General features: G+C 43.0%; 1 long non-coding RNA gene across 1 annotated transcript in view; it reads left to right on the top strand.

Moving 5' to 3' along the window:
* The first annotated feature begins 5933 nt into the window (after nucleotides 1-5933).
* Nucleotides 5934-22694, top strand: part of LOC109279043 (uncharacterized) — a 42411-nt gene continuing 25650 nt past the window's right edge. The window contains exons 1-2 of the long non-coding RNA XR_002085971.2: nucleotides 5934-6107; nucleotides 9349-9725. This is a non-coding gene — a long non-coding RNA (uncharacterized LOC109279043). The remainder of the gene's footprint in view (nucleotides 6108-9348; nucleotides 9726-22694) is intronic.

Below are 22694 nucleotides of genomic sequence, written 5' to 3'. Positions count from 1 at the left end.
CGAATCCATGAATGCTGAGTGAACTGTGTTCTGCAAATTCAGTCACCTGTGTCACTGGCCAAGGCACCCAACAGCTGTGATGCAGGCATGATCTGAGGTGCCCAAGGACAGAGAGCCCTGGTGTGAATGCACGTGGAATGCATATGTATGGGACATAAAAATGAAGACAGTATCTGGTGTGTGGACCACAAGGCAGATATGTGCTATGGCTGCCTGAAGCCTGTGAGGATAAGAGAGACGTGTTAACGGAAACAAAAGATAAAGCAGAAAGATGAGCAATTCAAAGATTTCTACAGTTTTTTTTTTCTCTTGGTCTTTGCTTTTGAAGCTGTTTCTCTAAGGCTAATCCTAATAAGGGACATCAACATAGATTAAACTTTTAATTAATGACCATTAACTTTTAATGCTTAAATATTTTATATATCTTCAATCATGTTTTATGTTTGATTCACTAGTGACTAAAAGAGATGTGATAAAATTTCTCATCATGACTGTGTTGTCAGTTTCGGCTTGGAATCTTTTTTCTTCATCAGTATAACTTATCCGTCATGGATCCCATTTCCTGATCTTGGTTGTCCAAGGTGACAGTTTTCTTTCAGTTAATTTACTCTAAATCATTATTGATTCATAGTAAATTAATATGTTGTTTGAATCCATAGACCATATCTAGAAAGCCTCTCTATTTGCTTTAGTTCTGAAAGATTCTACTTGTAAGTCAAAGAGACCACTAATGCCTTTTGTGGTGGTATTTAATGGGCTTTTTGATGTAGTGTGTTTCTTTCCTCATATTTATAGCAGCTTGCATCAATGAGAGCCCCAATGTTGAGAATGCATAATTAGAGGTTCTTCTGTATTAACTTAAATCATATATCTGCTCCACAATGAGGAAGGGATGAAATGCATGTTGGGAGTCATAGCAGACGTATGTAATTCAGATCCCCCTTTAAGAAAGAAGTCCTTGCTCAACTGTAAGATGTATGGTTAGCTGAAAGCCTCTGGCTGTTCCTCCTTCAGTGGACCCTAGCTTTTGAGCCAGGGTCACAGTCTTCCCTGGGAAGACCCAACTAATGACTGAGCAATACAGTGGTACAAGGGCTGAGCCCTTTCTACCCAGTGGAAGACTCCTCCAAAGGGTAGGCTGTGCCCCGCAGAGTCCTGTCAGGCTCCCTGCCCAATTCAACTTCTTCCCCTTTCTTTTTACAAATGTTACTTTCCAATAAACTTGATGCACTCCTAACTCATTCTTAGCATCAACTTCCCAGAGGATCCAACTGGCATCAGAGTTAACCAAAAATGTTCATTCCAATGCAGTTCTTTTATTTTCTCTCCATGCTGCCTTTATAATCCTCCTAGAAAGATTAAAGATTTTATTTCAATGTTGGAATCAGTTTTTATTTCAACCAGTGCAGTAACGTGTGCAACAGATTCATCAATATGTTCAGGAAACCATTAGTTCATAGTACTCTTCTAACTCTTGCTCAGCCTTAAAGTATTTTGCCAGAGCAAATTCAATAACATTGAGGTACAAATGTTACGTTACAGATGCCATTGATCTCCTACAAGGTACTGCAAGGAACAGATGCATTGATTCCATCCATGGATGCCAATCTGCATCTGTGTGAGGAGAGACCATGCAGGGAGATGCAGTTTTTTAGACAATTTCAATTCTAACTGCGAAGTGTTTGTTTCAAGAGTTTGGTCTTCATCTATACCTTTACTGTTCTTTAAAAAAAAATGATTAGAATACGAGAGGGAGTTTAGTAAGCTATGTTTGGGCAGGAAGGGGGTCAAAGAGGAAAGTGAAGTGAATTCCAGGCAAGAGATACTTCCATTGCTAAGAAGACGGGAGGGAGAAAAGCAGATAACAGTAAACTCTGTTCTTTAATTACTTGAACCATCCAGAGGAGTGGCATCATGTGGTCAAAGTGAAGATGAGGATGTTCTCACCGTCTGTTTCTCATGAATTTCCAGACTTTGAAATTCTAGACTCACCCCAGTGGTAGTGTCCTAACACAACTGTGGATTTACCATGAGTGTACAGGGTAGGCATATGCAATGGGATGGGGTTCAGTGATGGTATAGAGTTAGTGCCTATGGCCAGGTGGACCACATCCAATGTGGTTTATAAGGCCTCATGGGGTTCTAAAAAGTGGGTCAAATATTTATGTAAATATTATAATGTATTATTACAACCATTTCCTTTGCTTCACAACTCAGGGAGATTGACCAGAACCACACATCTTTAAGTTCTTTTATTTTAGTTTCTGTGTAAGCTAGTGACAGCTTCCACATGGGCAGGAGGTGGGGGTGGGGAGCAGGGATGGTAAGTTGGTATCTGTCATGTAAAGGGAAAAATTTCACAGGCAAAACTTCACTTACCTCGGGGGAGTGGGAAGGTCTCTATGAAGGTGATCATACACTTTAAGTGGTTGAAAAGCAGCGTCATTCCCTTCGCTCTCCATATGTTCTAAAGGTAATTCCAGATGCCCAGGTAGAGAAGTGTCTGGGAGGGGTGAATGGGTCATGTTGCTGACATTAATCACTTGCACACTGGTTCCTAGATTTCCCTCGGTCCTGCCCTGACGTGATCTACAGTATCTCCAGGCAACAAGGTGTGTGAAAGCTCAGGTCCTTCTTGGGCATCTTTCTTCTCCAAATGTCAACCTCAGAGAATTATCCTGGAGAAGAAAAAAAATTATCTCCTGTAGCTCCTTTACAACAAAAGCATTTTTTTTACCCATGCATTTTTAAAGGAGAATTGCAGTGCTTATGTTTTTTTAATTTATTTTGGGCAACACACTTAATGTGTTACATAGTGTGTAAGATGGAGATCATGTATAGATGGAGTTGATGTATACTTGTCTCCCCTACCTCAAAGGATTGTTTGACAAGCCCTCAAGTGGTATGTCATTGCTACTTATTTATCATACCTCATCCATCAGCATTTGTCAACATGTGTTCCATGGAACACTGGTCCTTTGAAAGGCTCATGAAGAAACAGATTTGGTTCCATTTGGTCTTGAGCAATGCCACCCGCCATACCTCAATCTCAGAGATTCACAGTGCATGTTAAGGAATATGAGAGGTCCTACAGTCAAGATACCTGTTCAACTTTTTGTTTAAACTATTTCCTAAACACTTTTAATGATGGAATCCTTTCTGTAGGTGTGTGACATTTGTTAACATCCCCATAGCCATGTGCTGGGGACATACGGTCAAATGATTAAGAGCCTACATATTTCATGTTTGGGTTTGAATCCCAGCAGTGACATCCATTGACTGTGTGACCTTGGGCAAGGTTATTATCCTCTTTGTTCCTCAGATTCCTCATCTGAAAAATGGGAATAGCGATAATACTGCATTTGTTTGCTGTGAGGTTCAAATAAGTTCATATATTTAAAGTGCTTAGTAGAATCCCTGACATATGGCAAGAATTTCATAATGTTTCCTGTTATCACTGTTGACTTTTCTCTCTGCATCTCTGAAAATAACTTTGGTTTAATAATAACAATAAATATGAAGTGTATAATCTTATGGTTGACAGACTTTCCCTTATAAGCCTACCTAATCTTCAAATCAATCTTAATAAATAGGCATTATTGTTATACCCATTTTACTGATTAGGAAAGAGAGGCCAAGAAATCTGAATATACTTCATGAATGGACAGTAAAGGGGAGAACCAGAATCAAATATATGTCTTTTGACATCAGATCTTGTGCTTTTTCTTCCTAATATATTTGGTTTTTCTGTGGTTCCAAATTAAAATATGAAACCTGTCTACTTCTAGTAGCTGAAAAGGTTTGCCTTTCAAAGGGCATATAACTTAAACCCAAGATTAAAAATAGAAGTTAGAAATTAAAGACATTACAGTGGATGAAATTTAAGCAAAGCAAGTAACTCAGAGCCTTTTAAGTAATAAAGTCCCTGGACTAGTATTGTAGACGAATGAACACACATGGGATATAAATACATTTGCTAGGTTATAAACTAGAAATCAGTACATGTAATCTGAACAAGATCTTTATATTTTTGTCACATGCAAGAGGAAATTCTAGATGTTGAAATACTGAATTTCTACCAGAGTTTGATAGTTATAGGGAAAATCAAACTCATTATTGAGATCTGGATTTGAGTTAAAGAGAAATTATTGGTCCTTATTTTAGCCCAATGTATGATCTCCTTCAGCCATCCATAATCTGAAGTTCAGAAAAATCCTGCTTTGGTGTTTAATGTTTCCTAAAAATGCAGTTGGTGTATTAGCCCAGTTGGTCCGTGGGCCCTCATGATGCTATCATTCTTGAGTCATCTTTGGGTCTCTGACTAACACTGAAATAATTGGGTGATCTTTAAAGAATATTTTAGGGGATGGTGTCAAGGCTCTATGACAAACTTATCAAAATGTTTTATTTCTTTTTTTTAAGTGGAAATAACAGAGGTTGGGGGTAGGATCATAATCTCACTGATTTGCAATTGGTCAAACGAAGACAATCTCATCATAAGTTCAACTTCTGGTCAAAAGAGTTAAGAAAACTAAGTAAAACACTTGTGTGGAGGAGTGTGTAAGAAGAAGGGAAAACATTTCATTCTGCCCAAATCACAGCAGTCCAGTAATGTGCCCAGGCTAATCCAACTTGATAAATGAAAAGCCACATAATCCTTTCCATTAGGTCACTATCACTTGATTTTAGTACCCCATATTTCCCCCAAAAGTTTATCTTGCCATATGAACTACTTTGCTGCTTTTAATTCGAAAATGGGATCTATTTCTCATTTTGCTTTGCCTGCCGGGGAGCTTAGGGCTAAACTTAGTGCTGAATCATAGTCATGATTTCATGTATTTGAAATTTGATGAGTCTCACCTCCTTTGTAGCCATGATTGCTGGTATTAATTTCTCTCTATATAAATTTGGGTATTCCTGTGCTGATACTTTACGTCCTTTTTTGCATGTCTCTTAGAAATTAGGATGAAATGAAGGAAAGCATTTAAGAGAAGTTTTCAACAATGAGCACTGGAAAATTAAGAAGTCTTTCTTCATTAGGGGCACCTGGGTGGCTCAGTTGGTTGAACATCCAACTCTTGATTTCAGCTCGGGTCATGATCTCATGGTAAGTGAGTTCAAGCCCCATGTTGGGCCCTGCTCTGACAGTGCAGAGCCTGTTTGGGATTCTCTCTCCCTCTCTCTCTGCTCCTCCCACTCACTCTCTCTCTCTCTCTCTCAAAAAGAAATAAACATAAATTTTTTAAAGTTTTTTTTTAATGTTTATTGTATTTTTGAGAGAGAGAGAGAGAGAGAGAGAGATCGCAAACGAGTGGGTGAGGAGCAGAGAGAAAGAGAGAGGGAGACACAGAATCCGTAGCAGTGTCCAGGCTCTGAGCCATCAGCACAGAGCCCGGCATGGGGCTCGAACTCACAAACCGTGAGTTCATGACCTGAGCCCAAGTCGGCGCTTAATTGACTGCACCACCCGGGCACCCCTAAACATAATTTTTGTTTTTAATCTTTATTCATTAGCACTCAATTAACCAGAGTTCCCCTAATCCAGACATTTTATTTCATAATACTGTTAGTATAATAATTATACTTAAAGATAACCTTTGGGAGAAAACGGGAAACTATGTTCAGGCGGAAAAGAGAAGGTAGAAAGACAAAACCCAATCAATACCTATGATTTATGAAAGGTTCAGAGGAGATGGCTGTTAATATTAAGATAAACATTTTGCAAAGTAGAGAAAGTCTATTACCTCCACCCATCCGAGAGCAGCCAAAGAGACAAAGAAAACTGAAAGTTGAATTTGGGGGAAAGGTACCTCCATTGCAAAGTTTCACGCAAGTCTCCATTCCTAGTTCAAGCTTTTTGAGACCTTTTACCTGACCATAAGATCTTTGCACTTCCTGGTCCTTTAAAAACGTTTCTCTTTTCTCCAGGGTATCAGAAAGGAAATTCCTAGGACATGTCACATTTCACAGGAGAGAGAGATTCCATTTCCACTGCAATTCGGAATGGAAGCAAGACTGGCCTCATTCTTTATCTGGGAACCTCCGTAACCATCCCTTCCAACAACGCTGAGGTTTGATGGCAAGGAGACTGTTAGCAACAGAAAAAGGTGAAAAAGAGAAAATGAATAACTGAGTGGCCCTTTTCCGGCTCCCCGGGAAGGGCTAACACAATTGCTCCTGGTACTTCTTCGGGCATCTCCTAATGCCTGTGGTCCTGTGGTCCTACGGTTTTGTTGTTGTTTTATATGGGATCTCAGTTTGCAGACTTGCATCTTTCTGAAGACCAGTGACTGTTTATTTATAAGCCTCAAACAGCTATTAAGTGGGCATGTGGAGGCAAATGGAATTGCTGCTGAATGCAGAAAGTAAATTGATTTGTACCTACAATTTACATTTATTCACGGGGTATATTTGACACTAATGTTGTGAGTGAACTACCATGATGAAGATTAATTACGTAAACATTTTTTGCTGACTTTGTGAGCAGCCAAGTTGGTTGTTTTACTTGATTTTCTAAGCTCGGCGCCTAATAGCAAGATGGCAGACATTTCTTGGTTTTGCCCTGCACCTTCATAGACTAAGTGTCCCAGACCAGTCTTACCGAATAAGCGTTGGGGGAGAGTTTTTGCTAGCGACAGCATTCCAGCTTCCTTGATTGGGAAGGAAGAAGTAAAACACTGCTTAGCTCTTGGAATTTTGCAAACATCTGGATTTGGGCAGGATTCCCCAGAATAAAATAAGAATTGTGCTTCTCAAAGGGGTATAAATGTGCTACATGCACAAGAAAGTGCAATTTGTTTAGTTTTTCTTGTTCAACCCATATTAGCCTAGACCCCAAGCACCTTGAGCCGAAGAGAGTTAAGCACTCAGAGGCTCTACTCTTCTCCTTTGGGAAATGGAGATAATTATAGTACCTCCCTGCACCCTATGGACGACTCACAGTGGTGTCCGTGGGGTACCTCCTAAAGATGCAGTTTAGAGGCCCAACTCATGTCACACAAAATCAGAATCATTGTGATAGAACCTGAGTGTCTCCAGCTCTGGTTTAGCAAGGTTGTCCCTTGAGATTATGGAGAAATCCTGAGGGCTTTGCATGGTCCCAACAATTAACTAGAAAGGCCTCTAACTGCCAGCACATCATGGTCACTGCTGTAGGACTCGCTGGCCCGGCCCATGTGTGCCTTCCAAGAGGGCAGATACTTTTGTGAAAGGCTCGGGTGAGAGCTCTTTGCTGCAGTTCTAAAAATGCACAGCGGCTCCACCCGAAGGCTTGTTCTTAGGAGTGAAGGTGTGCCCCCCACGATCCCTCTTGAAACCCCCATCACCTTGTCTCCCTGAGCATCCATGCTCAAATAAAGCCCATGCATTTAGGTTGGCCTTTAACTGCTGTCTTCACCTCTGAAAAACCGACTTAGGCTTAGCTCCTGAAGCAAGAAAGCCCAGATTTGACAAAGCCTTATAACCTTTTTGTGCCAGGCCTAGAGAAAAATAACCCTTGTTTTTCCACATCCCATAATCGAGGCAAAAGAGACAACAAGACATTATTTTCAGAAATTTTCCTGCCTCGCTCACATTTGAGTTCACCTTCCTAATGTGTTGTTGACGCATTCATCAGAGTCCTGGAAACCCAGGACAAAGATGTGCACAGGGGAAACCACAGGAATACTCCCATACCCCATAGTTCCTGTTAGCAGGGAACAGGTCCCACCCAGTGTCCTGAGTTAGCATGGGGAGGATCATTTATGGGGACATGAAGACAAAGCAGCTAGGTGGAAAGGGATGTTCACCTCCATTTCATTGATGAATGCCGCAGGGAGGAGCCGGGGGAAATCAGTGCCGTGACCCGGCTCTTTCTCGTGCTTCATTGTTCACACCGGGAACCAGGAAAGGCAGGGAAGCCGTCTGATGGGGCCCATGCTGGCTAATCTCAGGGCAGGGAGCAGAGGAGATTGGATAATGCATGAGGGAGCAAATGGAAGATGCCCAGCACACCTTCTTTCCATTAGGCTCTTTTTTCTTCTTACCTGACATTCCCTGGGTACTGATCATAGACATTCACCGATACCAGAACTGTTCTAGGAGTTTTATATACATCATCCGGTTGAATCCTCACGACAGAGCTGTGGGTTAGACGCGATTATTTTAGAGGTGAAAAATTAGAGGCTCAGAGAGTTTCCACGCTCCCTCTTTATTTCCAAGGTCATTTGATAATCAGGACGCCAACTTTACCTGTGGAACTGACAGCAGTATTTTCACCTGTGTTTGCAAAGAGGCGATATGGCTGATCTTCTAGGCCTACACTCTATTTGCTGAGAGACACTTCCTTTCATCAGCCGTCATTAGGGAAGCTCAAACTGAGCAAGCAGTGATGCTGTGCTGTCTCTCTTTAGCCCTTACCTTGTTTTATTTACATATTTATTTCTTAGCTTGTAGACTTTTTTCAGAGTATAACGTGCTTGCAGAAAAGTACTCAAATTTAAGCGCATGGCCTGAAGATTTTCACAAAGTAATTCACTGTATAACCAGTACCCAGACCAGGAAACAGGACATTCCCCATCCTAAGGGCCCTGGCCATCCCCCTGGTACCTAGTCCTCTGTCCCTACGACCCTGCTTTCAAACCATCATATGGTACTCTCGTCTTTAGTCCTCGATGGGACTCAACAAGGAGATGAAAATTCTTATTTTTTATTTAATGTAGATTTATTAATGATTTCTTGCACTGGGTCAGGTGGCAGCAAATGGCCCATAGACCAAATACAGCCCACCATCTATTTTTGTAAATAAATTTGTAGTGGAACACAGCCATGCCCATTTGTTTACATATTATCTTTGGCCGCTTTCAAGCAATAGCAGTAGAGTTGAATAACCCCAAAAGAGGCCTTATAGTCCCCAAAGCCAAAAGTATTTACTATACTTTTATAGTATATACTATATACTATATACTATATACTATATACTATATACTATATATATATATATATAGTATATATATATATATATATACACACTATATATATATAGTATATACTATAGTATATACTTTTATACTATACTATACAGAAAAAGTTTCTGGCCCTTGTGCTAGAGTATAGGAACAGCATGGTAAACAAACAAACAAACAAACAAACAAAAAACCTGACCCGGTCTGTGTCGGTAAAATGCCTACAAACTGGTAGGGGAGACTGACCATAACAAGTAGCTGTACAAATAAATAATAAATGATATACGTGAAAGGTGCTTAGACCTGAGTGCCATGTAGGGAACAGGAGGCCATCCGCTTGTGCCATCACATTCGTCAGAAAGTCCCCCTACTTGGGCATAACACAGGTTTGGTCTCTCCTGGATAGGCACAATATGGATCCTCTGGAACTGTAACAGAATGTATGGGTGAGCAGCCTGGAGAGGACCATTTGCAAACATCCAGCATCCAAGGGGCAAGAAGAGCTAAGCAGGAAGAGCACATTTGAGCCATTGTGCAGAGTCTCCCCCACCCCACCGTTATTGCTCGTGTCTGCTTAATAACGGGATGTCACCTGGACTGTTCACCTTTAACCTGGAGGCCCAGACATGCTTCCTCTATTTCATTATCCAGTGACCTCTCCCATCAGCAGCCTGTGGCTCTGAATTCTTTATCCCTATGAACGTGGCTGCCATGTGTGATTCTGACGGAAGACGGCAAGAAGCCCTGGGCTGGGGCAGCAGGTGCAAGCTTCCAGGGAGCACGGTAGGTTTACATTTAATATTGTAGGGAAAGGTTTTATTTCATTTTTGCCCCGGAGGAGTTTGCAAAGAGTGAACATTTGGATTTGTCTGTGAGGGAGGAAACTCGCGATGACTTTCCACCTTTGCCTCGTCCGGAATTGCAGAACAGACTTAAGGGGGAATCAAGCCTGAGACATCAGTGAGGGCACAGGCACCCCCACGGAGCATTGTAGCCTCTAGACCTGCCAGGGGCTAACTCTGGGGCTTTGTGGTATGGTTTGTTAGAATGTTCTTTTCTTTCTTTCTTTCTCAATATTTTATTGAAGAGAAATTTATCCTTACTGAGCAGGCATTTCCGTTCCCTTGAGTTGGGTTTGTAGCGCTGAGAGGGTCGTCGTTAGAGCCACTTATTGGAATAGACGTCTTCAAACCCTTCCTCATCACAGACTGTAGCCCTTCGAGCTTTGCGTGTTCTCAGCACATCTGCAGCGCCAGAGCATGGCCTTGTTCTTCTGAGCTGTCTGCTAAAAAGACCAAACTCAAAGATGATGATTTTTGTCTCTCCCCGAACAAGGAGTCTCAGAGAGACTGTTGGCACTGACAAGCGAGGCAGACATTTACATTTGCAGAAATGTAATTTACGGAACTTAGGGATTCTTTAAACCTGGATACAAAACCCATCAAAATAAATTTCTGCACACGTAACTCAAGCCTGTGTTGGCATCAATAATCAATCACTGCGTTTCTTCCTGCTGAGCCTGGATGAGGCCTCGGCCTCATTCTTAACACCGTATTTCTGGTGGCTACTCTCAGGAAACAAAATATAAGCTTAAACAGATTTACCATTTCTGGGTTTTTTTAAGTTTATTTATTGGAGAGAGAGGGAGAGAGAGTGCCCGTGGGTGGGGGAGGGGCAGAGAGGAGAGAGAGAATCCCAAGCAGGTTCCACACTGTCAGCACAGAGCCTGACGAGGGGCACAAACCCACGAACCCTGAGATCATGACCTGAGCAGAGATCAAGAGTCAGAGGCTTCATGACTTGAGCTGCCCAGGTGCCCCCTAGATTAACCATTTCTGATTTAAGTAACTACTTTTGAGTAGACAGCATATTTTGAATAAAATTAAAATAAATGAGTATTTATTATGTGCCAGAGATTGTCCTAGGTATCTAACGTGAACTCATTTGTTTAATACAAACCACATGAGTCCAGACTTGCTTTGAATTGTAGTTGCATTACCAGTGCTTCGGAAGAGTCTCAGGTATTCAGTGGGTGCTTAGTAAATCCTTGTTATTGAAATGAATTCTAAAAAACCTATTATTATTCTCATATGGCAGACCAGGAAACCGAGGCCCCCAGAGCTTTAGTTAAGTTTCCTACACGATTCAGGACTGAAGCCGTGACTTGACACTGCTTTAGTATTTTGTTCATATTTTTAACCACATTACCCTACTGCTTCTCACGAATAATGTTTGGCATCTCTGTTCTTCTTTATTAATGTCCAATAAGCTGGTTATTCAGCCTCGTTGCTTCTCTTTATTATTCTTGATCCTATCCTTTTTGATATTTTAGAGAGCTATTTGTCTCTGCAACAAAAAAAAAAAAAGGGAAGAGCAGGAGTTGACATCCAGATGCTGATGGGGTTTTGACAGAAGACACAAGTGAGGGAGGCCAGGTGGGGACCACAGTCAGTGGGGGTTACATGCCCTCGGGGCAGCCGCTACTCAGCTCCTGCAATTGCAGCTGTAGGGAATCCAAGCCCACGTTGCCAAATCTTCTTTCAATAGATGTAGGAAATCCGAACCCTGCCTGTGAAAACGCCAAACGAAAATATCAGTCTGAAAAATCACATATGTAAAATGTTGGCAAGCAAGTCAATTAAAAAAAAAACAACAAATAAACAAAACATGGCAAGTCCAATAAAATGTCTCTGTGGGCTCCATCTAGCCAGGGGTCTGTAGTCCGCAGCCTGTGGGAGACACAGGAGTAGCAGTGGCTTTGGGTAACTGATCCTGCAGTTCTGGCTAAAACAAACAAGCAAACCATGACAAGTAGTTGTAACTACTTGTTAAGATTTCAGCATAGGTGTCTCGGGGAAATAGAACAGCAATAATGATAGTAGCTCAATACGTCCGCATAGTGCTTCATATTTTTCAGCTCGGGTCTATAGATGCATTGGGATCTCCTCGAAAATCATTTTGACGGTTCAATTACCTGGTCGGTATTAAGCAGTAGGATTCAGGATCAGACCCTGATCTCCAATTCTCAAGCCGGTTTTCCTATAGCAACACAAACCCTGAGGGGGACAACCGAGTCCAACATTCCCAGCTCATCACAGGCCTCAGTTTTTACATCTCGTATGTCATCAAGAGGTAAAACAAAAACAAAAACAAAAACAAAAACAAAAAACACTTACCCAGAGCTCATGCCCAATTTCTGATGAATGTTTAGAGAGGAGAGAAACAGGATGATCATTTGAGGATACTTGAATGATTGCTCAAGCACGTTATTCTTGGCAGATCGAGGTTGTTCATTTCCATGTGGTCCTCCCCAGATCATCTCTAATTACAAAAATACACGCCTAGCAAAGGCTGGATAAATAATGTAATTGTGGCCTAATCATTGTGTACATTCCTAAACATTCTGCTAATGATGAGTGGGTTTGGGGTTTTGTTCTTCCAAGTGTAGCTGACTGCCAGCCAGAGCTGAAATGTGGCATGTTCCGCACGCTCCACAGAAACCATTTTAAATTAAGCAGATTTGAAAATCTTCACGTGGAGGGAGATGTTTCTGATTGCTAGGTCTGTGTGGGCCAGTTCTATGCAGGAAGGGCTGTTGGCATTTGATGCCTTTCTGCCGTGTTTTGTATTTGACAGCTGTTCTGGGGTGTCTTTTCCCAGCCACCGGCCTGGCTACTGTCATAAAGCCAATTGGAGTCGCAGGCAATTAATGTTATTTTCCTCAAGTGCTCCCGGAAACGCTTATGTCACGTGGCACTTCATGAAATCTGTGACCTTTTGGAAATAGAGGCACAAGAAAGCAAACAAGCTTGGCTGTGTGTGTACCGTGTTCCATTAAGTGACGAAGGATATGAAAACAGATTGTACTTGCTGCGTGCAGAGATGTCTGTGGAGCAGTTTATGTGTCGGGATTCTTAGAAATGAAGATATGTGCCCTCACCGAAACCCAGATACCCCATAAAAGGGTGGTAGGTATATTGAACAGCAGTGCATTAACATGCGTGCCGCAAAGTATTTGAGAAAATTTCTGAATCATAACGCATTCAGAATGGGGCTCCGTAACTAGTACTTTACCCTAGTGCCACATTTTAGGAAGGATATTAACAAACTAAAAAACAAAAGGAGAAACCCTGAAATTTTAGGAAGGGTTGGGCTGTTTGGTCTAGAAACAGAAGATGGTAAGACCGGGATGATAAGGATGCGGGGGGAGGGGGGGGGTGGTAATTATCCTCCGGTAGGTAGGGTGAACTCTCCAGGAGAAAGCCCCGTCTTTTCCCTGGGTTTTCTGGATGGATTCCTCAGTTAAGAAGACCTAGAGCATAATAGATAAATACTTACTAAAATTTTTTTGAATGAGTTAAAAAAAAAAAATGAATGGGACCCGTGCAACAAGATCTTAGTAAAGCGATGAGTACATTACAGAAGCTTTTATGTGCAATGGGTTGCTTTATGAGCTGTGCTCCCTGTTATCTGCTTAAGCCACGGCTGTAAACTGGTGGCCGGTGAAGCATCACTTACTTGTGGATGGATACTGTTTGCCCACTCAGTGTTTTCTTTAAGTTTGATGTTTAAAAAGAATAATAATTGAAATGATGATGTGTTCTTGCTCTTGCCCTCTCCCTTTCTCTCCTACACACACACACACACACACACACACACACACACCACTCTCCATCCTGCATTTAACAGTCAAACCGAGATCGGAAGCTGCTGCTCCCGTTCACTGAGGCATGTGTTTCTGGTTCTCCTGTTGTTTTAGGCTCAGCGCTGAAGCAGCTACCTGAAGGTAGCTGAGCGTGCTGCCCCTGGCTTAAGCAGAGGCGGGAGCTAACCACCTATAATGGGTATGGTAGAGGGGGTTCCTCTATTGAGGAGAATAGGCCAGACTGCAACTCTTGAGAGAGGCCTTGGTGCAGTGATGAGCAACCATACCTCGTTCATCAGAGTGAAAACAGCACTTGTTTGGTTTCAGCCAACCCATGAGCAATTTCTTTGAACCCAACCAGTCCGTCAGAAGGAGCACTGTCTCAGCCACAGAATTCCCGGGCCTGTGTGGTACAGAGGCATCCTGGGGATTCCATCTCACACGGGCCAAGGTGATTAGCTAACCTACGTCTTCATTCCACTTTTGTCCCTCCCCTTTCTCGCTTACATTGGGTCCTGCCTAGCTGCGTGTGTGCATGTGCGTGCGCGCCCTCAGCCACCCGCCCAGCCACCCCCCCCCCACACACACCCCTCCACCCCCCCACACCCCTCCAACCCCCCCCCCCCCACACACACACACCCCTCCAGGGTCAAACAACAGATTTGTAGGGAGTGGGGGCGGGGGAACTCAAGAAAATGAGTTGTGTCACCAATTAGTGACATCGGTATCACCGAGAGCCAGAATCGAGCAGTGAGCTGGGGGCAAGGGCTTGTCTGAATTCGAAGGTTGCCATGGTTGTGCTAAATGCTAATCACTTTTCATCACACTGACTAATGGGTGTGCAATTTTTGGCTCAAGTCCTTTGCAGCTATTCCAGGCTGGCTCCTGCGAGAGCTGCAGAGTTCCGGCTCCAGCTGTGCCCCTGCCTCTCCGCTCCCTTCAAAGAACATGAATTATTCTTAGATGCAGTCCCCTGAAATGTAGAGGGTGATTCACAGGAGAGCTGGAGAGGCAGCAAAAGTCAAAAAACTAACCACCCGCCTAGGGGCCAAGGTCCAGTTGTTGATACCTAATAAGGTCGAATTGGTACTAAAACGCCGTATTTAAGTGCCTTCGGTATCTTACAGATGCTGCATGACCATATTGGAAAAAACCAAATTGTCACATTATTCATTGGCAAATGGGACATTGTGAAGGCTTGGGGGTGAATGTAATCTGCATTCACCTAGCAAGGGCTGAATAAATGCCAGCAAGGCTGGAGAGGCCATTTGCCTGGAGGCCTGGTGTTTGGTTCAGCTGGGTTCAGAGGTTTGTGTTTGTGCCATCTCCCAGGTGCCACAGGCTGAGGGCAGGATGGTGTCCTTGGGCCACACATGTTTTGGTCCCAGAGTCAGTGTCCAATATGTCAGGCCATCAAGGCAGATGGCGAGCAGGACAATGTTTCTGAACTCTTGGAAAATAGACCCCTTGAGAGTCCAGCTAGGGAAATGCCTGAAATTGGAAAATAATGTGATAGAATATTTGAATTGCCACCAAAGACCCCGGCTGGGAAGAGTGCCACGTTGAAATGAGGAGACGGCTTGGCTGGCTGGGATCTTTCAGCTCTACTTAGTAACTGCCTATCTGTGGGCTGGGTCCGGGACTCCCAGTACAGCCCCAGAGTGCCTGTTTTACGTCTCCCTCCCCAAACACTACACATCCACAAGCACTCACCCCAGAGAACGCTGGGGGCTGCACCTACAAAGTTGTAACATTGGCCCAAGAACAGAGGTCAGAGCCAATGGTCACTGGGTATTTCATCAGAGGGCCTGTAGGTGGCCATCAGAGTGGATGGCAAGGTAAATGAAATGTCATTTCTATTTAACTCAGTCTGCTTTTTCTCCATGCTGCCAGCTACTGACTTGGCCTCTAAGACAAGGTTGTTGTTGTTGTTGTTGTTGTTGTTTTCTGTGATTCACCAGAACCTCTCTGAACCAGAAGACTTCTGTCCTTCCAGGTTAGCCTCATTGAGCCACTAAACTGAAAATTGGACTGTCTCTCGTCCATTCATATTCTAGTTCCCAGGGCAAAGTATCTGTTTCCCCCCTCCCCCCACCTCAACATTATTTTCTGAGCTTTTCATGACTATTTCCTTGGCATATAGTCTACCTTTTTTTTTTTTTTTTTTTTTACTCTACCTGTTTTAAATACCTGCACATCTCTATTTTTCTCCCCTCTGGCTAATGGAGCATCCCTGGCAAATCTGAAGGTATGGAGACTTAGTGGTTCCAGGAGCAGCCTTCAACCAGTAACAGATAGGAAGCCAACAGAAAATACTCCAGCTTCTTTGCCCCTCAGCTGGGACAGTTCATTAGTCCTCCCATATTTCCCCACTAAGATTTAGTCCCACTTGCCCACAGTGGTATCTGACATGATAACACATTGTTTTATGTGCTTCTTTCCTTTCCTATCTCACTTATTCCCCCCTTGATGTTTCCATACCTCCCAAAGACATTATTTACACCAGAATCCTCCACTCAGACTCTGCTCTCATTCTCTGATTAGGAGAATGCAAGCTAGGAGAGTTAGCTTCCATGCAGCAAGGAAGGTGAACATAGGAAAGGAGGTTAGTATTTGTTAACATTTAAAGATGGCCAGCATCTTTATGCCTGTATTTCTCACAGTGAAGTGTAACTTCCAAAGAAGACAAGGGGCCATAATTGTTCTTGTTCACCAGTGGGTGCCCATAAGGTAGACACATAATAACATTAAGTAGAACTCTCATAATAGTAGAATGCTTTCTATGTTATTAACTGGTTAATTTGTGCAGAGAAGCTCCAACCGTTTCGATGGTGTAGCTCCATTGGTTGATGCCCTTTCTATGGGGCGGGGTGCTCCCACCGCTTCCTGATAGGCGAATACAGGACCAGTGGGGTCACAGAGGAGGGAAACTGACTTTTTCTGGAGAGCTAGTCTTTCATCTAGGTCTTGAATATTAGTAGGATTCCAATAGTTAGAAAAGAGGAGTGAGGTCAAGGCTGATAATTACTTATGCATTCCAGAAGTGTGTACTTTAGTATCAGCTATGTGGCAGGGATTCTGCTTGGTATGGAGAAGTAGCAGTGAGCAAGGCAGACAGGGATCCTGCCTTCTCAAAAGTTTGGTTGAAGCTCTATCCACACTGCATTCAACGTGGAGTTGTACTAACTGTCCTGGAGGTAGACAGCAAAGAAATAAGGAAATATCTGAAACAAATCATTAAAGCGTGGTCACAGGGCAGTGACTCTCAGACTTCGATATGCATCTACATCATGTGGGGATCTTAGTTAAATGCGGATACTGAATCAGGTCTGGAGTCAAGCTTGAGATTCAACATCTCTAACCAGCTTCCAGATGATACTGATGCTGCTGGTCCTCAGGCTACATACACTGAGCAGCATGGTGATAGCCCACAGCCCACTGGTTCTCATCCCTGTCTGCCCAATAGAGCTCCTTGAGGAGGTTTAAAAAGGCCTAAACTCACTCCAGCAATTTTCATTGAATTTTAATGACAGGAGCCCGGATATTGGGAATTTTTTAAAAACAGCTTTGTTGAGGAGTAATTTATATACCATAAAATTCATCCATTTTATTCTACATTTTGAGTACAATTAAACGATTGTTAGTATGTCTACAGTTTCGCCACCATCACCGCCATCCAGTTTTATAACACTTTCCATCTCCCAGAACATCCATTGTATACTTTTGCAGTCAATCCTTGTTCTCGCCCTCTGCCCCTAGGCAACCGTTGTTCTACTTTTTTTTCTCTATACATTTCTTTTGTCTGGCTATTTCATAGAAGTGAAATCATTCAATATATAGTCTTTGGTGCCTGGTCTTTTTCAGTTAGCCTAATGTTTTTGAGGCTCATCGATGTTGTACATGCATCAGGACTTTATTCTTTTGTATTGCTTAATTGGTTCCGTTGTATGGATATACTGTATATTTTACCGGTTGACTGGCATTAGAATTGTCTCCAGTTTTTGGTAAATAATTTTTTTTTTAAATGTTCACCTACAGGTCTTTACACGGACATATATTTTCATTTCCTTTGGGACATCTAGAAGTGTATTTGCTAGATCGTACAGTAACTCTATGTTTAGCTTTTTAAGGAACTATCAAATTTCAGGGGAGGAAGATTTTTTTCTTTACCCTTCTAGGTTCTTCTGGCTGGTCTATTAATTAAATTAAAGACAGATTAACAGGAAGAAAACAAATTTAATTAGAGGCATATGGGAGCCCTATTAGAGTATAAGACACACAGTCAGGCAGTTGGGGCTTATATGCATCCTGAGCTATGGAAAAGGAAGCAGGGGTCTGGTATTTCAAAGGGGAGGAAGACCATTTACAGGAAGATGGGAAGAGCAGATGTTTGATAAACAAATGGTTGTCATGCCATGCAGAGACAGGGGGACACAGAGAGGAATTTTATCTGAAAGCCCTGCCAGACTTCCCCAGTTTACCACATCTGGCGCATACTCTTTGCAGTTATGCCTGGTGATAGCTATTTTCCTGGACCAGACCCTCTATCGAAATTTCTTTTAGGCAGTGAAGGAGGAGGTAAAATGCTCTGAGTCTTTTGGGCCTTGGTCGATTTCAGTTCAAAATAATCCACATGCCAAAGTGCCACATTTTAAGGAAGCTCCTTCTAAACCCCTTCAAAACTGTTTTCCAAAGTGGCTGTACTCTTCTACATTCCCACTAGCGCTCTCTGCAATTCTGGCGTCTCCACATTCCCACCAACATTAGTTATTGTCTCTGTGATTATAGCCATTATTGTGGGTGTGAAGTGGTATCACATTGTGGTTTTCATTTGCATTTTCCCGAGGCCTAATGATGTTGAGCATCTTTTCAACGGTTTATCAGCCATTTATGCACCTTATTTGGTGAAATACCTATTCCCATCTTTTGCCCATTTTTAACTTGGCTGTTTGTCTTCTTCTCACTGAGTTGTAAGAATTCCTTATATATTCTAGACACTCCTGTATCAGACATATAGTTCTGGAAATACCTCCTCCCAGTCTGTGGTTTGTCTTTTCATTTTTCTTAACAATATCTTTTGCAGCACAAAAGTTTTTCATTTTAATGAAGTCTGTTTTGTCAGGTTTTTTAAAAATAAGTTATGCTTTGGGTGTCATTTCTAAAAACTCTTTGACTAACCCAAGATCACAGAAATTTTCTTCTAAAAGTTCTGTAGTCCTCTTGCATTTAAGTTTGTGATCCATTTGAGTAAACTTTTGTGTATGGTGTGAGGTAGGCATCAAAATTCATCCTTTTGCATGTGGATATCCAATTATCCCAGCAAGATTTGTTGAAAAAAATATTCTTTTCCCATTGGTTTATCTCTCTACCTTTGTCTAAAGTCAGTTGAGCATACATGTAACAGTTTACTTCTAGACTCTCAATTCTGTTCTTTGTATCTATCTATCTATCTATCTACCCACCCAGAGCCACACTGCCTTGGGATTTTATTGTAATTTGGGTTTCTAAAAGGTCCCCAGGTGACTCTAATGGGCAGCAAAGTTTGGGTATCATTATGATAAGGAATAATTGGAGGGATGGAGTGAGGAGGCCACTTTTGATAAGGTGGTCAGTGGAAGGCCTTTTATTCAAAAGATGAGGAAAAATCAGTTATGAGAAGAGTTGGGGAAAGAGTACACATGAGCTGTTATCCAGGAGGCACTTTGCCAGGCCAGGCTGGGTATGTTTGCAGTCTGGCTAAGGGAAGTTGGGCGGCCATTCTAATGTAGGAGGTCCCGGCCCTTGGAGCCTTAAGTACCACCCTCTGCAATCAGCCAACACTTCATTCCCCCATTGATTTTCACATCAGAGTAGGTGTAAGCTCCTTTAGTTACTCAAGGGTATAGCACAGGCTATACCACAGGATAAGCCAAGCATTCATTCACTCATTCATTCATTTTTTTAAAGTTTATTTATTTTGAGAGAGAGAGAGAGAGAGAGAGAGAGAGAGTACGTGCTGAGGAGGGACAGAGAGAGAGGGAGACAGAGAGAATCCCAAGCAGACTCTGCACTGGTAGCGTAGAGCCCAGCAAGGGGCACAAACTCACAAACCATGAAATCATGACCTGAGCCAAAACCAAGAGTCAGATGCTCACCTGACTGAGCCACCCAGGCACCCCTCATTTATTCATTTAATAAATATTTGTGGAGTGTTTTCTATATGCAGAGTAGTATACTAAGCCTTAGGGATATAATGATGAATTGATGATATAATGATGATGATATAATGATGAACACAGTCTTTGCTTCATGGATTTGATAGAGCACCTCCCTAGAGCATCAGTTACACACACACACACACACACACACACACACACAGAGCTGTAAGATTTAAACGCATTGTTGCCAGAGGAAGACATTTGCACACGCTCTCTATATAACTGTTGGGTTCCTTTACTACCTTTAAGAGACTGAACTAGATATAGGTGCTCTCAAAAGGATTAAGTATAATGGCATGCTAGTTCCAACATCCCATTTTCTGACTGCTTCATATGCATCTGAATCCTAGTTATCAATTTATTCTCTCTCAGCTTCTAATCCTCACTTTCTTTGCACTGCTTTGACTCAACCAGTACTGGACCCTTTGCTGGCTGACAGAATGCCGGTTTTTGTCAAAAGAGGACACTGAAATGATCCTGCAAGGCTCTAGAGGCAGGAGGATGCTTCCCTTCAGGGTTCGGTATTCTATTTGTTATTCAATGCGAAAGCTGAGTCCTCTGGAAGGGGCCAGCTCCACTGGTGCCCTCAGGCCCTGATCTCACCACTCCTGGCCCAAACATGACCATGGCAGGCCACTTCTAGAGACATCTAGCAGTGTGCCCTCTGGCAAGTTTCTCCGGGCTCTGTAGTAGCCGCACCCTCTTCAGAGATCTGAACCCTGCCTCACAGGAGGAGACTTGGGTCCTTTGTGCCTCATGCCCCGTCTTCAGCCTAGAGGGAGGAGTTGTTCTTTCACTTGGGATTTCACTTGGGATCAGCCACCTTCTTCTAGTTCACGGTTATTTATGTTAAAATTTCTCTGTTCAATTAGCCAGTGATGTTTCTATCTTCCCACTGGTCCCTGCTTGAGCTAGCCCAGAGTTATGAAAACAGTTCAGTCCCATTTGTTCAGTTCAGTCCGCCCAAGCAGAGAGATATATTGGATGGCTCCTTCAAAACAGAAAGAAAAGGGGCGGGGGGTGGAAAGATTGGCTCACTTCCTGAAGCCCCGGAATAATCTCACAGCCCCACGTTGTACAAGGAGCCCACGACGAGTCAACATTTCCCCAGGCTTTGCACCACTGACACTCAGTGACAGTAGTGGATAAAAACTGATGCTGCCATTCCAAAGAGCTGATTTCATTTTTCTCCCAGCTCAGGTTTGCTTCAAGGTTGAGGCATTTGTTGAGATGGATAGGAGGGGATCCAGAGCAGCGTCTTAGCCCCTGGGACTTGGACACAGAAAAGCGCTCCTAACAAAGTTAGTGGTGTGGTGGCGCTGCTCGCCCCCGAGCTGTTGTTCCGTGGACCTGGTGTGATGCAGAAGGGACAGTTTGCAGGTATGCTGCCTTTTAAATCTGTAGATCCCTCCTTCTTGCCTATTTGTGAAAGAAGCAATAGTCCACAGTGGTTAAACACACAGTCTCTAGAGCCTGGCTCCTTAGCTAAATGCTGGCTCAGCCACTTTCTGTGTGATCTTTGCCAAATCAGTGAACATGCCTCAGTTTCCTCGTCTTTAAAATGGGGACAAAGTAGTACCCATATCATAAAAGTTTATTGTGAAGATTGAATGAGTTAATACATATAAAGGGCTTAGATGAGCACCTGGCACATTGTATGGGCTTTAAGTTTTAGCTGCCATGCCAGCACGATGTTGGCGGTGGAGGGTAAATGCTAGAAGGGAATGCAGTAAGAAGAAGAAATGCTGTGAACATTTATTAAATATTGTGTTTCCTGGAGTTACTTGCCAGAGTTCATTAGATCTTCTAATATAAAACTCTTCCCATTTTACAGGTGAGGACGCTGAGGTTTAGACAGGTTAAGTCCCACATCATAGTTAGCCAATGGCAGAATCCACTTTTTCAGCATGTCTGCTATTACTGGGTAGTTGCCATGCTTCCGCGTCACAAATTTTCTCTTCCCCACGGATCTTTCCAGCCTTAGGTCACATCAAGCTCTTGCAAGTTCTCTGCACCTACGCTACAGCAGGCCCCTGTCAGTACCTGATCGTGCTTAGTCCTGCCTCAGGACCTTGGTCCATGCTGATCCCTTTACCTGGGAATTTTCTTTCCTACCTCTTTACCTAAGTAACTTCTTCCCCAAACAGGCTGTTTATGATGATGTAATTCGTTCACAATGCTAAAGTGGCTGCTTCCCAATCCAGGTGCCCTGGTGTGGACTGGTGTGGCTGACAGAAGGCATGCCTTTTTCTACTTCTTACAAGTTTCCCTGTGAGGCTGTGAGTCCACAGAGCTAAGACACTGGAGCCGGAACCTCTTACTTGTTCACAAGGATCCAGATGGCCTGGCAGCGATCACACCTCCCTGGCTACGTTCATTCTCGTGTGATGAGGTCTTATCACATCGTGGACTTGGCCTTTAGAGTATTTGCCACTCTTGTAATTTTTCCAACTCGTTACTATTTGAAAAATCAAGTACATGGAAAAATTGAGAGAACGGTACAACGGACACACTCGTGCTACCTAGATTCAACGATCGTTAACATTTAGAATCCGCTTTACTATCTGTACACCTATTTACCTTTCATTAAAATTTTATCAAAGTATAGCATACACAGAAAAATTCATGAAGTATACGTGTACACAGACTGGTGAAGTTCACAAAGTGAATGCACCTGACCCTCCTCTGGATATATTCTCTGCACAGGACGGGAATCTACAGGATGAAGGGATAGGCACATTGAGTGCTCAGGCCGCTTGTGAGTACTTGGAGTCCCCAGTGTTCTGCCCAAATGGCCGCAAGACTACTGCCAGGCCCTGCTTGGGGCTCCTCTCCAGGTCGCTTTCCCAAGACCGCAATCCCTAAGCCCTGCTGGTGGTCTAGTGGTGACTTCCCTGTAGCGGAGAGCAG

The sequence above is a fragment of the Panthera pardus genome, unplaced genomic scaffold, assembly GCF_024362965.1.
Source record: "Panthera pardus isolate Hobbes unplaced genomic scaffold, ASM2436296v1 HiC_scaffold_8, whole genome shotgun sequence".
NCBI classification, from domain to species: domain Eukaryota; kingdom Metazoa; phylum Chordata; class Mammalia; order Carnivora; family Felidae; genus Panthera; species Panthera pardus.
The sequence above is the reverse complement of the archived record's forward strand: the minus strand, read 5'-3'. Positions and strand labels throughout refer to the sequence as shown.